This window comes from Parasteatoda tepidariorum, chromosome 12 (assembly GCF_982258835.1).
Source record: "Parasteatoda tepidariorum strain Cologne lab strain chromosome 12, Ptep-v5.0, whole genome shotgun sequence".
Classification (NCBI taxonomy): domain Eukaryota; kingdom Metazoa; phylum Arthropoda; class Arachnida; order Araneae; family Theridiidae; genus Parasteatoda; species Parasteatoda tepidariorum.
Genome location: NC_141766.1, coordinates 9222259 through 9239973, shown reverse-complemented (window position 1 = coordinate 9239973; position 17715 = coordinate 9222259). Strand labels below are relative to the sequence as shown.

The 17715-nt window shown below is 25.8% G+C and overlaps 1 protein-coding gene across 5 annotated transcripts in view; it reads left to right on the top strand.

The window, feature by feature from the left end:
• fkh (fork head box protein) overlaps positions 1-17715 on the top strand; it is a 70313-nt gene that overhangs the window by 19599 nt on the left and 32999 nt on the right. For 2 of the 5 annotated variants that reach the window (XR_011638414.2, XR_001585232.4), the window contains exon 2: positions 12401-12583. The exons of 2 other annotated variants lie outside the window; for them this stretch is intronic. The gene's annotated coding sequence lies outside the window, so the exon portion shown is untranslated. Of the gene's footprint in view, positions 1-12400; positions 12584-15831; positions 16471-17715 lie in introns of those variants that run through there. One more of the 5 variants, XR_001585234.4, reaches the window with a different exon arrangement.

Here is a 17715-nt window from a genome sequence, read left to right as displayed (position 1 = left end):
TTAATCTAAAAATCTAATATTATATTATATAATTATCATCTCATTCAATGCTATTCGAAAAAAAATTTCTTTCGAATTTCAGAAATAAAAAATAATAAGAATTTTAGATAAATTCTTTTCTGAATTAACTTATGAATTTGCTGAAAAAAGAATACCATATATGTATGTATGAATTCTCCTTGCTAAATTGCAATCATTTTCGCCTTAAATCGAAATCGCCTCCAAACATCATCTTAATCGAATGGAGTAACTAAAATCATTACTCAATTGGAAAACGAATTATTATGCTTCACTTTTTTTTATTTAACCAAATTATTGTGGTATAAATAGTGCATATTGCTTTACTGAGCTCAATTTTATAAACATTTTCCTACTAAACGTTAAAATATATGTATTTTCCTTAATGTACAAAAAGCAATAATTTAATAATGAGAAAAATAAAATTTTTGGGCAAAAACACAAAAAAAGAAAAAAAATTAATCTACAAAAAATCTATGGATAATCGCATGATAAATAATAATTTAAAAATCTAGTTTTACTCTGAAGTATTAATTTCTAGTTTTAAGCTGTAAATCTAATACTAATCTAAACAATCATCGTCTTATAAAATATCTTTTAAAATACTCCATTATTTTAGTTTTTTAAAACTACAAAAGTAGAAATAATACATTAATTATGAGTAAATTCTCTTCTGAATCGCCTAAAAGTACATTATAAAATATTTATTATTTACTTTTAATGAGCTATTAATTAAGATCATTTACAAATTTTAAATGTTTAAATAAATGTCATTTAAGGTTATTTGATTGCAAAATCTAAATTGTATTAATTTGTTCGCTATCAATTTAATTAATAAGCTAACCTTGTCTTTATACATAAACCAAAATACAAATTATTCCCACTTTCAAATAAATATCACTTAACTCAAAAATTTTTAACTTCCTTTCTGATAGCAAATTTTCTCCATGCCAAATTAGAATCATTTTCTCCCTTATCGATATTGTCTCCTCCAATCTTCATCGTAATCGAATGAAGGGACTAAAATCGCTACTCAATGAATTGCAAAACGAATCATTATGCATTGCTTATGAGTTTGAGCTGGGCTTTTGTTAAGAACTGGTAGCAATTGTTTGCTTGGCGGGCGCTTTTGTTTGCTGTAGATTCTGAAGAGCAATTATTTTTCTCCAAGGAAACAGAATCACGATGTTTGTAATGAGTTATTTTCTAGGAAATCATTAATATGGATAACTTACTTCCGAATATAAAAAGGAAACATAAAAATGTAATTTAATTCTATAATAATTGCTAAGAATGCAATTTCAGGGGAGAATTGTGCTTTTCTTTCTTTCTTTTTTTCTCCTTCATCTTCTTTTATTTGTGATTGTTAAAGAAATAAATGAGTTATTTTTCATTTATTTTTCACAAATCACTTAAAAAGTCAACGCGTGTCTTTGAGATGATGAATGTTTTGATTAAAATAAATTAGCATTAGATTTTTCTCTCTCCTGTTTTCTTACAAATAAAATCATAATTTTTTCTATTCATTTTTGGAAGAATTTTGGACATTTATTTTTTTCTATAGATTGCATTGAATTAATGTAGGAATCATCAATAACGATTTAAACGAAATCATCAATAATAAAAAGGTTAACTAAGTGCTGACTAGTGAGTTTCTCTAAATATATAATTATTTACCTCAATTATTCGATAATTTAATTAATTATATATTTCATTAGTTCTTACACTTTACGGCAAATTTTAAATGAAATTTTTTCTATGTTAGTAATGGTGCATTCCTTAGAAATTCAGCGTGTGAATAACTTCTTTCGTATATAAAAAGAAAACATAAAAATAGAATTTAATTCGGCATTGTTAAAAATGCAATTTCAGAGAACAGTTGTGCTTCTTTGTTTCTTTTTTTTCCTCTTTCATTTTCATTTATTTGACATTTTTAGAGACATAAATGCCTTATTTTTCATTTAATTTTCACAAAAAATCAACTCGTGTCTTTTTTGATAAAAATGCAATTTTCGTACCATTTTAAAAACTTCTGTATCTTCTTATTTAACTATACTTTATGCGTAACACAGTAAATGTAATTAGTACGCACAGTAATCATAATAAATTAATATAAAACGTAGAACTTATTATTTATTAATTATTTACTAAATGTCTTAAAATATGTAATTAACTTATACAAATATTCAAAATATTAATTAACCGTATATTTCGTAAGCTGATAAAAATGGCTTTGTAAAAATTAAATAGTTAGAAAATTAGAATTAATATTTTTGAATTATATGTGTTTAAAAGTCACCTAAAAGATCATAAAAGACAGAAAGAATAGCAGTACTTTTTAAAAGATTTTTTTAGAGTTCATCAAAGCATATTATATACTTTATCAGTAAGAGAGAAAGGTGATAAAAGTAGCTTTATAAATAATTAAAATGCTACTACAGGGAGGAAAAGATCTAGTAAAATTACCCTACTGAATTGTAATAGCATTTTTCTTAAAGGAAAATAAAAACATATTTTTGGTTAATAAAACCAAACTTTAAAGTATTTAAATAATATAATTGGTAATTTTTACTGTAAAGGTGTACCGAAAGTTCTGATTTTCAAAATCATAGTTCTCATTGACGTCAAATTTAGCTAAAAATTCGAAACTAAAAAATAAAATTAAACGAATTAAATTACTAAATTTTGTCAAATTTACCAAATTTTATCACATATTATAAAATCATATTTTATTGGTAATTTTACCATAATCATTACCAAAGCGCTTTAGTAGAAATTACAGTTCTTTTAATGTTCCCATAGAGCCTGAAATACTGTAAAATTTTGTCAGGAAGTTTTAAACAGAATTAGGATTAAACAATTCTGATTAACTGTTCTTAAACATCAAATATAAGGCAATATAGGATAAAAAGCATATTGATGAAACACAATAGCAATTGATTAGTATGCTCATTTAATGTAAATTATATTTAAATTCGTTGTGTATTTAACATTTTATGAAATGTCTTTAAGTTTAGTGTCAATATAATATTTTTTTCTGCAATTGTATAGAACAAAGGGGCTTTTTTTATTGAGTTTCAATTTGTTTTGTTCAATTCCAAACAGATACTATTATTGTTATTGTGTTGAATGATGCTTTATTTTCTTTTGTTCAATACACTGTACATTTAAAAGGAGAATTTATATTGATTTGTTTTAAAATTTGAAAAAAACTACTTTTTGAACATGTTTTTAATTTTTTAGACTTTTTTTTAAAAAATTACTTTTTAAAATTTATCTAAGTATTCATTTAATAATGTGCAAAAAAGTATTTATAAGTACCCATGGATGTTCTTTAGTCAGTTTAACATCTATTATAGCACATATTTTTATTTATTTTTAACGCATTAAAAAGAAACACTTCATAACTATTTCCGAATTTATTTATTTTTTTATTACTAATGATTTATTAGTTTTTTAAGCAACTTTTGCATGAAGTTTAATTCTATCTACAAAAATATTGTTTGATTCTATTTTATGTTTATTTAATTTCTTTCTTGATTGCTTAATGTTCTTTTTAATCAGAAAATGTGGAGTTTTTAAATTTTTTTCATTATTTTATTGAAAATAAATTGAATGTTTAGAATTTTTGATATTAATTGTTTTTAAACTTAATTGTAGCAGAATTAGTTTCAAAACTAATTATAATGGATCGAGAATCATGTTTTTTTGATAGACTAATTGTTAAATTTTTTTTAAAACTTTAAACATTTTTAATTTTTAATCTTGACAAAACTTCCTTTATATTATTAAGAAAAAATTAGTTAGAATTGTTCTCAATTTTATATTTGCTTATAAATCAAGTTAAGCAATGAAGCATGTAAACAATGGTGAAATTGAAAGCGAACAAATAGTGAATAGATCTGCTCACTTTGTAGTGAAGTTAAGTAAAGGTTAGTTTAAATAGATAAGAATGTTTATATACTACAGACATGCTTATCTTATAGTATCTGTCTTATCAACTATCTTATATTATCAATAGATCAAACTAATATCAGTCGGAAGAAAAATTAAATTAGACAAAAAATTGTAAAAAATCATATGATAGATCTCTATGAGATAAGGGATATCAAACTATTTATTTATTTGTTGAAATAAAACTATAAGAATGTGATGAATACCTCTTGAGATTGGGGACAAAAATAGATAAAGAAAATTTGGTTATTAAACTCTCTTGTTTTGCAAACAGATACAGGAATAAAAAATACTCTAAAATCACAAGGCTTGAGTTAAAATCAAATGTAACTTCATTCATTTCATAATGTTATAAAATTTTATTCACAATTTATTTTGTTAAATAAAGCATAAAATTGTTTAAAAAGCCTTCTATAGACTTTGCTTTGAATCAAAATTAAATAAAAATATCCGAACATTCAGCAGTTAACAGTTGTAAAGCTTACCCATACATTTTAATATTTTCGTTAGCCTTGCAATAAATTAACTGAATTAACATTTTTAAATGTTGAGTTATACTTTATATATTGATTAAAAAATAAAAATAGATGATGTTAATGTATGCAAGTATGAAATATATGAAAAAGCTTAGATTATCTGCTCGAATTTTTTGTAAGTAACAATCTGTTTCTAATATACCTAAAAAACATATTATAGATATTCGCAAGCTCAGTAAGAATAAATTTTGTACTTTGTCAATTAGTTCTTTTCAATTTCTTAGCTCTAAATTTAAATAACATGTTAAAAATAAAGTATAATTGAGATTATAATGTTAGTAAAAATGCACTGTCATTTAATAATTAAAATTTTGAAAAAAAAAATACTAAAAATTATACCATATTGAACTGAAAAGATAATATATAGATATACACATGGTATTTTTAGCAATATCGTAGAACTTTGATCATTCGAAACCTTGGGAAAAAGCGTATATGGGAAAATCAAAATCAACGGATAATTGGAGGATCTATCCAAATCGATTTTCAAAGCCTATAAATATTAAACTTTTAAAGAGAAACTACTCAAACAAAGGAGTAGCAACAAAAAAGATTTTTTAAAATTTTTTTTTAGAAACAAAAATATGAGAACACCAGTTGAACCAGTTGTATATGAAACACCAAAGGAACTCCTGGATCAAATATCAGGAGAAAATTGCCTTCATGGAAAGCAATTTGATGAAACTAACCAGCATTTGCGCAGCATGGAGAGGAAAACCACGAAAACCTCCCTCGGGTTGCCTGATGGCTAGGGGACTCAAGCCCATGATCCGTCTATTACTGAGGATATTTTACGTCAGTACTGTGGTTGGTCAAGAAGGTGCGAAATTCGCATCGACCAGAAATCGCTGCGATTCGAACCCGGTTCAGCTCATAGGACGGTGAACACTCTATCCCCTGAGCCACTATGTCTCTTATTTTTCTATTATAAATAGCGGTATTATTTCCTAACATAATGTAAAAAAATCATTGATAAGTTTTTGGCTTTTGAAATTTTATTGCGGCCAAATTTTGGATCCATCACCGCAACGGTAATTGGGTAACCCCAGCTGTAAGAAAAAAAAATTTTTTTTAACACACATCGGAGGGGAAATCGGGTAACTGAAGTATTGCATGATCAAAGTTATATAATAATATTCGGAAATATAGTGTAGCAACATATTTTTCTTCTTGATTATTTGAAATTCTGCATAATATTATTTAAGTGATTTTCTGGAAAAATGTTTACACTGCTAGGGGGTATAAAACGTGGTGATACCACACGGGGAATAAAATACTGGTAAAGCAGTACTGTATGGTAAAGACATTATTGGACATAAAGGTTTCCTTTCATTATATATAACCGTTTATTAGAAATTATAGTTTTCAAAATTACAGCTCTTATTACCACTTATTTAGTAAAAAGATAATACTGATAAGTAAATTTAACCAAATAAATGGTTTTCATGCCACTCTCAAAGGTTTCAAGATAAAACTACCAAATTTTATCACAAATCATAGAACCATATTCTATTGTTAATTTTACCAAAATCAGTACTAAAGTGTTTCGGTAAAAATTATTGAACTGTTTGATTTTCCAAAAGAGTTCGAAGCACGATAAAATTTTTCCATTTTTCAGTTGTTTTGAACCAATTCTTTTTCTGACTGCTGTTATCAACTATTTTACGTAACTTATGATATTTGAGTACATTTTAAAAACTTCATTTAGTCTAAACTTATAATGATTATTACGTGCGCAAAACGTCTTAATTACAAATTAAAGCTATATTAACAGCGTTAAATTTGAAGTGAACATTATATGCTACTTTATTATGAGTAGTTTAAAGACGTCAAAACTTTTCATAGATATTATTCAGTAAATATATTGTGCTTTCTTTTGCTGTATCAAACAAAGAGCTTAAAACCATTATCGTGTTTGGGTTTTTCGGAAAAGTTTTTTTTTTCAACTGTCAGTTGTCTGTCAATCATTTTTTTAAAAAGAAAGTATTACAGTTGTAACGTTTTTTATCACCTACATTTAGATAGGGAACGTGCATGAAAAATAATTTTATGAATCTAAAATTTTACGTAGCGTTTGTATTTTATATTATGTTTACGCCATACACTGTAAAAATACATAGAAAAATCTTGAAATTTACTTTCTAGGATTTCAATATTAGTTTTACCATTAGTAAATGAAAGGTCCTGTTTTGAGCAGAAACCGGAAGTTTACTTTCATTTACTGGATATTTTCAGTTTACTGTTAATGAAGTAACATAAATTTTGTTGATTACATTTATGTTAAAGAAAAAGGGTAAACTTTTTATTTTGTTTATAGTCTTCTTTAGGTTTTATAAAACGGCTAAGATATCATAAGTTAACGCTAATACTATTTACTTTAAAATCACAAGAAAGTAGCTAATTTAATGATGTATATGAAAAATTGATTAACTAAATAAATCTATAAAACTAAATTATATAGATTTAAGCTGAGCAAAATGAGCTTTTAAACAGATAAAAACTTTTAAAACAGATGAAATTGAAATAGTGTAAAATGAAACTATTCTAATATATTTACCTCGGATAAATTATTTTGTATCGATTCTGTATATTTTGTGTATTTAGTGCATACTCTATTTTTTCCTCAATTATCTGGTAATTTAATTAAGAGAATTTAAAAATTTTATCATTGAATGAATACAGAATCGTAACAGAGCAACACCATAATATTTTTTTTAATTCTCATTTCTGACCAATAATGCAACCTTCCACAAAAACTGATATTCTTTCTCCTTGTTTTAAACCATAGATATGTTTTTATCAACCTTGTTTTTAATTTGTGTTTAGAATTTTGAGTTTTTTTTTCTTTCAGTTTTCAGGTATTTCAGTGAAAAGAAATTTCAAAGTTAGTCATAAAAACAATTATAGAATCGTAATAGAGCAACATAAAGATAAAATTTTTCTGTTTTAATTTCTAGATAATTATACCAATTTCTACAAGAACTGACATTCGTTGTTCTTGTTTTATGTCACGGAAATATTAGCGCCAATCCTGTTTTTAATCAGTTCTTTCTTGTGTCATCAGTGTTAGAATTTTTTTGAGATTTTGTTTCAATTTTCAGGTATTTTAGTAAAGAGGCATTTAAAGTTTGGCCATGTAAAGAATAAAGAATAGTAATACACTGATAATTTGTTTCTCTGTTTTCATTTTTAGCCATATATATAAACTTTCAGAAAAACCGAAATTCATTGTTCTTGTTCAATGTCACAGTAATATTTACGCCAATCATGTTTTTAATCAGTATTTTAAGAAATTTTAGAATTTCTTCTCCCCAGTTTTTAGGTATTTTAATAAAGTGACATTAAAAATTTATAAATAGAAAGAATATAGAATCATAAAGAAGCACCACACTGATTATTTGTTTCTCTGTTTTCATTTTAATGTAATGTTTGAAGTCATAGAAATTGAAAGTCTTAAGTCATAGAAATATTTACGTCAATCTTGCTTCAAATCAGTATTTTTGGAATACTTGAATTTTTTTTTCTTTAATTTTTAAGAATTTTAGTAAAGAGACATTAAAAAGTTTATCATAAAGAGACTGTAGAATGGTAATAAAACAGAACATTGAAACTATGTTTCTCTGTTTTCATTTTTAACCATTTATACAATCTTTCACAAAAACGGATATTTGTTGTTCCTGTTTTAAGTCACAGAAATATTTATGTCAATCTTGTTTTTAATCAGTATTTTCGGAACTTTAATTCAATCTATCTTACTTTTTAGAAATACACTAAAACAACGACCTTTCATCTATCCCAATTTCTTTTACGGGAAGCTTTCGTGTAGAACAAATAAAGAAAAATTTATTTCCTTATCGTAATTGGTACTATGCTTTTAATGATAGTCCCCAAGGCTCTGTTTTAATAGCTAGTCACAGTATGAAGGTCTTTAATGGGCAATAAATAAAACTTTCAGAGTGATATACTTTTATACTAGTTCAAGAAATTAGTACCTTTACATGATTTCCTTTCTTTTATATTTTAATCAGTTTAAATAGTTCGGTTAGTGCAAATTGTTATAAAGTCAAAATGTAAAATTTAAAAAGCTTTGCTATTTTTTGAAAAGCTGTTTTTGTGCTTTTTGTAGTTTTTAAAATTTCTGAAACATATTTTCAAACGAATTTGCTTTTAAGTAAAATTGTATGCATTATTTTTGCTGAGGGTGATCTTTGCAGCTCTTTGGAAAAAAATATGTGAATAAAAAAAAAAGTAATTATTTGGATGCTTTAAACTTCAAACAAAGCCTTAATTTCGAACTATAAATAATATAATACTGAAAGCTGATAAAAATGTATGGTCAAAACTACCATAATATGGTAAAATTTACCGTGTTTCTTGCTCTATGGCTACACCAAAAAGATCGCTAATTTTTATGAAGCACTTTGGTAATGATTTTGGTAAAATTAGCTGTAAAATGTTGTTTTATCATATGAATCTGGAAAATGTGGCAAAATTCAGTAATTAATCATTATTGCTTAGAGCATGGAATAAAAACCATTTATTTGGTTAAATTTACTTCTTAATTTTCTATTTGTTACTAAATGTGTGGGTATGAGAACCTTAATGATGAAAACCAAGAAACCGTTATTATATGAATGAAAATATTTCCAAATGAATTGTCTAAGTACCATGCAATTTGGTTTTAGTAACCAGAATTATACATATGTTTTTTACAGAAATATCATTACCATATAGTACAGTAATTTTATCAGAAATTTCTTCGCTGTGTATTGCCTATGCTTTAAAACGGATAAATTACTTAACAATTAAAAAAGAGAAATTAAAAAAAAAAAAAAACTTTTCCTCTAAGACAAAATTTCTTAAAATCAATGAATCTTTTTTATTTTTTTATTTTTCTATACAATATAGCAGGGAAGTAATTTTTCAAACATCATAAACGTTTTTCATCTTCAAAATACAGCGGCTTTTCTGCTTTTGAAATTTCTTGCTAATAATTATTGAAATATTTTTTCGAGTCTAAAGGTTCTTTAATTAGTGAAATTTTGATTCATTAGTGAAAACTTAGATCAAAAATGCTTTTCATTCCTACAAAATTATAGCTTTTTATTCAACAAAAATAGCACAATATACACTAAAAAACGATATTTCATATCAGGACATACCCTTTATAGAACATTCTTAATATTTGAAAAATTTCAATAAAATGAATGCTTATTTTAGTTAAAGTAAGTTCGTAATTAGAAACTTGAATCACCTTAAGCTGAAATGAAATAATTCCAAGAATACGAATATTTAAAAAATGAGTTTTAGCTATTATAAGATATTTTCTCGTAATGCGGGACATGAGTTTGCTTATTGAAGTTTTGCATTTTGTTTTAAAACTTCTAATATATATATATATATATATATATATATACTTATTTATTCATCTAAGCACACAGTAATTAATTTTTCATTACAGCTACTAAGAAAATTAATAAGCAACGAAATTTTTTTTCTTATAATTTTCTTAAATTAATGCAAGACAAGTAAAACTATCGAATGCGTCTAGAGTCATATTTTTTGAAAAAGAAACGGACAATTTTTTGCTGAAGATTTTTTTTATATATTTACTGAATTCTTCGAATATTCTTTTTAAAAGTGGTCACTAAATATTTAAAAACAAAATTATTAAAAAGATGATAACTTAATAGTAAAATATTAAATTTCGTTCTAATGTTATCGAATTAATAAAGATCGTAATAAATTAAAATGATTTTTCACGTTTTTTCTTTTCTTGCTAGTAGCTATTCTAAGTGACAAAAACTATGTCTTTAAGCTGTAAATTTGAAAAACAATAATCGAACTGATCTTCTTTTTCTGTTCACAAAGATATAATCTAATATTTTTTTCTTTCTCATTTCCCCCAATTTTTCATTCCAGTTTTCCGTTGTGAATTGAATTTGTCGAATTAAATTTGACAAACTTTTTTTCAAGTGTTTCTAAATGTGTCAACAAATTTATGATAAAAATTAGCTGCATTTCGTTCCAAAGCAAACAATTTTGTTTTGTACAAATTGATTGCTAAGATTAGAGAAACTCGTTATGTATTTTAATGTGAAAAACTGTCTCTCTCTGATCGAATGGTTAATAGAATTTTAATCTTTACAAATCTTAGCTTAGCCATAATACTTGTAAACTTTACCTGTAAACTTTTTACAGAAAAAAATATATGTGGTCTTATTTATTTCCTCTTCAAGTTATCACTATCTTGTTCGATGTTTCTTAACAATACACAATTTACTAGCCATATTTATTGCTAATTTGTCACAAAATGTAAAATATTTTACGTTTATGCTTTTAAACGATCATTAGGTGAGTGAAGGTTGCACAGAATCAATAAACTTTTTCAATTCAACAACATGAAAAATATTAAAAGTTTTTTACCGATGGTCAATATAACTCAAAGTTAAGGTTGCTTGAAACTTAGGAAGGATTTTATTAGCATAATGATGTAACGATACATGCATGAAATTCATTATCTTTTACTATACAATGCTCTTTACGATAACTATTCCAACATATTTTTATTCAAATAATATTTTATTTAAAAAACATACGAAAGAAAGAGTTAAATTTTGATCCAGGTGTTTCGAAAATTATCGGAAAATTACGAGAATAATTGTTGTTTAAAAGAGAGGTACATTGTCCGTCTAATTAAAGAACTCCCTCCGCCAGTTGTCAGAAGCACTGTCGGTGGCAATGGTAATGAGATTAAACTATTTCAAGCAGGGGTTTAGGGTGAAAATTTTTAAAAAAAGTTTTGACTCAGGTTGGCGAGAGAAGTTTAAAAAAAATTCCCCATTTTGAAATGAACTTTATCTTGTTTCATAGCAGAAGACAATCTCAGAGTCTGTGGCCGGAGGAGTTCTTTCGTTAGACATACAATACTTAAAATAAAATGGTACTTTTAAACAATAAACAAGATAAAAGACTAAATATGAAGTGAGTTACTGTTTTTCTAAATTTTGATAGAAGAGTTTAACGTGTTAAGTGGCATTTTGGAAACATTCGTATTTTTGTCTATAAACATGTTATTGAATCCACTCTAGACTTCTCTATTAAATCACAAATAAGGCTGTTTCAAACGGAAAACTATGTTTTAAAACAATTTACTTGTTATATCTATGCTTTACCGGCAAATTTTGAAAGCCAGCATTCGCAGAATACCAAAAACTGACGGCAGAGTATGAAGTGATTAAACATTCTACTTCTCGCTTTGGTGTTCTATGGAATGACAAATGACAAACCTTCAAAAAATGAAATACATCATGCATTCTATAATCCTATTAAACACCAGCCTTTCGTACATTGTCAATAAATGCATAATTCCCCACCTTAATAATTTTATTATTTTTTAGTATAAATAAAGACCGTTATATTTTTCAAGTAAAAAAATGTTCTTAATAATAATAATAATAGCATTTTTTATAAATTACTGTCTGTCAGATAAACGTGTCTCAGATAATAGCTTTTAAATAGACCTTTTCTCACGTTTTTTGTACTCGTGAATGCCTAGATATTTTATACAATGGCTAGATAAATTATATTCTTATAAATTAACTTCTGCCTGAAAACTACAGTTGTTTTACAAAATGCGAACGTTTCATTCAGTGTCGGTAGCATACAATATAAAGTTTATTTTCTAACATTTACTAAAAAAGCCACTCAGAACTTTTTTTTACTAAACTCTTCAATAAAATTGCATTGTTTTAAAACTGTTAGGACAATAAATAACAAATAACACCTGGCTCGAAATTTTAACAGCAGGAGAAATTTTTTAAAATTCTTAATGTATTTTTTGTATAAATTAATCTGCAAGTAATACAGAACGAACGCCTTCTGAACTGCAGGTGAAGATTGTCAACCAGCCGAAGATGTCAGTGGGACGGAAGAGCAGAATAGCCACCTACTTTTGCTGAGACAACCGGTTGATACCTCAACATCGTGCAAAAACGAAAAACGATCAGCCCCAAATTACATCCTGAATTGAACTCTCATCGTCTGTGGATATCAAGATTATCTCAAAGAAGAAGGTAAACAACATTCATTCCCAAATAATTCCTGAAAGACATTCCAATTCTATATGTTTGGAAACCGCAGAGGTAGGTTCAACTTTCCTGAAACTACCTTCTAAAGAATGTGGACATTATACTGCTTTTCCGTCAAACTGACTATCGGCCTGGTGTGTCAATAATTGTAAAGAAAAACAATATTAAATAAAATAAACTATTCGTCATGTGCATATAGTTCTAAATGCAGCTAAATCAACGCATTTTTTGTATTGATTTTGTGTGGAACTGCTAAAATATTGCACGTTTTTATAGGCTGCAAAACAAACCAACAAAACAGCCGAATTTATGTCATAATATTGTACATGAAAAATGTAAGTACTCTAAAATATTTTTCTTTTGTGTATTACTAAACAGACTAAGACAAACTTATCAAGGAATTGATTGATTATCATCACTAGTTTTATTAGGTGAGTAAACAAAATGAAAACTTTCATTTTATGTTGTTACATATCTCTAGTGAATTCTCATTGAGATGTTCCGTTAAGAGGTAAGCTCTTACTATTTACCTCATTAAAAAAGTTAAAAAGGTTTTATTTAGTTTATTTTAGACTAAATTTAAGCTATATGTAAAGTTTGATTTATTGTAATCACTCACTTCCTGATGTAAATAAAATGAAATTATAGCAAAAACTTCTAAAAATAAACATTTTATATTTGAATGCTTAGACTTTTTTTTTCTTTCTACATTACTGTGTTTTATCTAAATCATAAGAAATTAGTTAAACCATGTTAAAAATAAGTCAATAAAATCAGCAAAACTTCTACAAATGAACATTTTATATTTGAATCCTTAGGATATATTTTTAAACACTCTCCATTACCGTGTTTATCGAAATCGTAAGGAATTAGTAAAACCATGTAAAAAATAAGTGAATAAATTCAAGAAAACTACTAAAACTAAGCCTTTTTTATTTAAATGCTTAGGCTATATTTTTTACTCTACATTACTGTGTTTTATTTAAATCACAAAAAAATAAGTGAATAAAATCAACGAATCTTTCAAAGATAAACATTTTATATTTGAAAGCTTAGACTATATTTTTTTCCTTCTGTATTACTGTGTTTTATTTAAAACGTAAAAAAATTGTAAAACCATGTAAAAAATAAGTAAATAAAATCAAATGTATTTAAAATAGGCATTTTTATGATTAGAGTATTATATTTTTAGAGTCATAAAGTTATTTTGCGAATCCACATTTCGGCAACGTATGCATTTATATATAATCTAATCATTACGAAACATTTACAAGATCGACAAAGCATATCATTAAGAACTTTAAACCTAAATTTCCAAAATGTTCACAGATAGATTCTTTTAGTCAGTGAAACAGAATCTTGGAGGTTTCAAGAGGTTTTTGATCATTTGTTGCAGCTCCTTGCCATGATTTTATCTCCCTCTCGGAGAAATAATTATTTCACCAAAATATTTCCCTTGGCAATGGATTTTGCTTCGATTATTAAACATAAGTTGTGGCACATTGAGTTGAATTAGTTAGAATAATTTGGCCATTCTGAAAATTTACTTGAGGAATTTACTTGGAAATTTACTTGAAAATTAATATGAGGAATGCATTTTACGTTAGACATGCAAAATTTTTTCTTTTTGTCTTGAAGTAAGTCTTACTAAAATATTCCCCCTTTTTTGAAAAAGAGATAGTGGAGGACGCAGAAAAATGACACAATCTGGTTGATTATATTCCATGAAATCTCAATAGTCTATGGAAACCAGGGGTACCTACTATTGAGCAAATGCCATTTTATTCCTTATTTTTTAAATTTTACAGTGTTTGATGAGCATTGAAGTGATTGGTGCTCCAGATCAGTACTAGCATCTTTTTAGCATTTATACTATTGTTAAATTTACACAATTTGCTTTCAACAGTTTTCTACGGCGTTATTCAGAAAAGGTTATAATATTTGAATCTGTGCGTGCTTGTTTTACATGCTATTGCGTTAAACATTTCAACGTTTGCAACATTTGAATCTCTGAACAGAAGACATTTGAATTAATATGATAAAAATAACGGTACTACTAGCGACTCTTTTCATGAGAACTTATTGATCCTTCAGATTCCGTTGGGAACAATTCTTTATAATCATACACAAAATTAAACTACAAAATATTAATTTTACCATTTTTCTCGGAAGGATGCTTTTTATGGCAAAGCTCTTTAAAGCACTTGACAATATTAAATTAGTATATTTTAAAAGTTCAAGTTAATTAACAATATCTAATAAACAGTTTTGTTTGTAACACAGTTATAAAATTGTTTTTACATTTGTTTATTTCAACAAAAACAAAAATATTTAGTAACCAAAAAATTTAAATAAACACCATATGGGTAATAAGGATTCAGATTGTCATTTTAAAAGCAAACACACACACAAGGAACAGCATTTAGATAATGATATTTAAGAAAATGAATACTGTAGAGAAAACAAAAAGTAGTATTTTTTAATCATTTAATAATGAATATTTTTGAGCTTAAATGATTAGAAAAAACATCTAAGATAGGCACTTTAAAATAGCTACTTGAGTATAAGTATTAAAAAAAGTAACTCTGTTTTGAAAAAGGCTTATTAGGAATAATTGTTGCCCAGAATAAAGTTAATTTTATATTTAAACACCAACAAAGGGTACAAATAATTCTAAAAAGAGCAAAAAAACATTTGCTATATTCTCAATGTAAAAGTAATTATTTACTAAATTAAGTATAATTATTTACTAAATTAAGCTTAAACACGAAAATTCTAGAAATGTTCACTTTTTGCAACTATTTTTGAATTTTCCACTTTGATTAGACAAATTTATTTTAAAATAAAATGTGAATTCTCAGACTTTGATTTGCTTCCAAAAGTTATTTTAAAATTTACTAATGAGACGAAATCTAATCTTCAAGACTTAGTACTGTTATCTTAACCAGTACATAGAAAATAAAATCATGACAAAATTTGAAATATTTTGCGTAAAAATTACTTTTCCAATTAATTATGCAAATTTTGTGGACTTTATATTTCAAACAGAAATATAATGTTTCAAAGTAAACATCACGGAAATATTTAATCACTATGTTTTATTTCCACAACCATTTTAATTGTATGGATATCATATTTTTGAAATATTTGGAATATTTCTTAAAGATAACAAGTATTTTTGCTCTAAATGTAAGTCAATTAAGTATATTTTGTTGTATCTCTTTCATGGAAAAACTTAATTAATTAGTAAATTCTAAAATATGAATTATTTAGAATATTATATGAATTCTAATAGTTTTTCAGAGTTTATTGAGATTTATATTTTAAATTATATACGTTATCTATTAATTTTATACATTTCAATTATCTAAATTTAAACATATCTACCTCCATTGTAAACGGTTATCTTACTAATTAATATATTTAATATTTTTTTCTGTAATGATTAGTTTTTAAAAATATCTGTTAATGAAAACTAAAAACAGCATCAATCTACGAGTTTCTTTGTCTGTTTCTGAAATACAGAAAATATAAAATTAAATGTATGAATCAGCCATATTATCCACAAATGTTTTTAGAAGAAAGACGTAAGATACTGATTCAACAAAGAAGCAAATCATACAAACAATAAATACAATAGATTCGCAAAGAAGTAAATTATACTGATTCAACAACGATGTATAACTGTTTCAACAACGGTAAATGTAACTGATTCAATAATTTAGCTGTACACTAAACTCGTAAACATTTATGCATTTTCACAATAGCTTTGATCAAGATATGCAATTTCACTATACTTGCAATTGTCAATCGTTTTAGGTAAGCGTTTTAAATATAGCCGCCGCAATATGAAAATCCTTATAAGCTGATGGGTAAGCATTTTAAATCTAAATTATATATATAACAGTTTTCAAGTGTGCCTATAAAGGTGTTTTCATTAACAACATAACAGTTATTTAAGGTAAGCAGTGTAAAGACAATAATTATCCCAGATAACAATCTGAAATAAAAGTATTTCTATGCAGTTTTGTAACAAAACAGGACGACTTCTTAAAAATAAAGATTTTTTTAAATGGTATAGTGTAATTTTTCCACAACAATTATACTGCATTAAAGATCGTTAAACTAAAAATTTCTAATTTTAACAACATTTATTAATTTGAAAATAATATATCTTTTTAATTTATGAATAAGTTTTATTAATTTCATTAAAATGTTTGATATTTTGATCATTAAAATGATATAAGTTTGATGATACTTTCATTTTAAAATTTTAACAGCAAAACGTAATAAATTATAAAGTAAATAAAATCAGAAATTCAAACTATTTCAATGTAAAATTAAATTAATAAAAAATATGTTATATATGCTATGAGTGGCCATAATTAATGCATACTATATGACTATTCATCCCATTCATGATTTTATCAGTGTTATTAAAAAGTTCCATATCTAGGCTATTGTCAATATGGTATAAGTTTCATGGTATAAAATGAAAAAAAGTTCAAAAGTGTTGGTAAAATATACGTACTGTATGGTAATGACATTTCTGAAAAAAAAATACAATTCGGTTCTGGTTAAAAAAACCAAAATATGCATCGTTTAAACCCTTCATTTGGAAAATTTTCCGTTTATATGGAAACTTTTACAGGAAAATCTGGTTACCAAAATTATTGTTCTTATTATCACTCATTTAATATAAAATACAAAACTGAAAATTTAAAAGAATAAGTAATTTTTATGCCGTGCTCTAAGGTATCATGGCAAAATTACCAGATTTTAGAACATTAACTAACTTTTATTATATATTATAAAACAATGTTTTATTGTTAGTTTTTTTTTATCAAAATCATTACCAAAGCCCTTCGGTAAAAATTACCGAGCATTTTTGTCCCACAGACACACGGAAAACTCTACCGCATTCTGATAGTTTTGACCATACTTTTTTTGTAAATGGAATCACCTATTCTAATTACTTATTTTTCTTCAAAATATTTCCAGCTTTCGTTACACGCTTCGTTAATTTAAAATAAAAGGAATGCATAGTTTTTAACATTTGCCGCATTTCTTTATAAAACTATGTGACGAAAGATTTCAATTCATTGTAAAGTACTCAA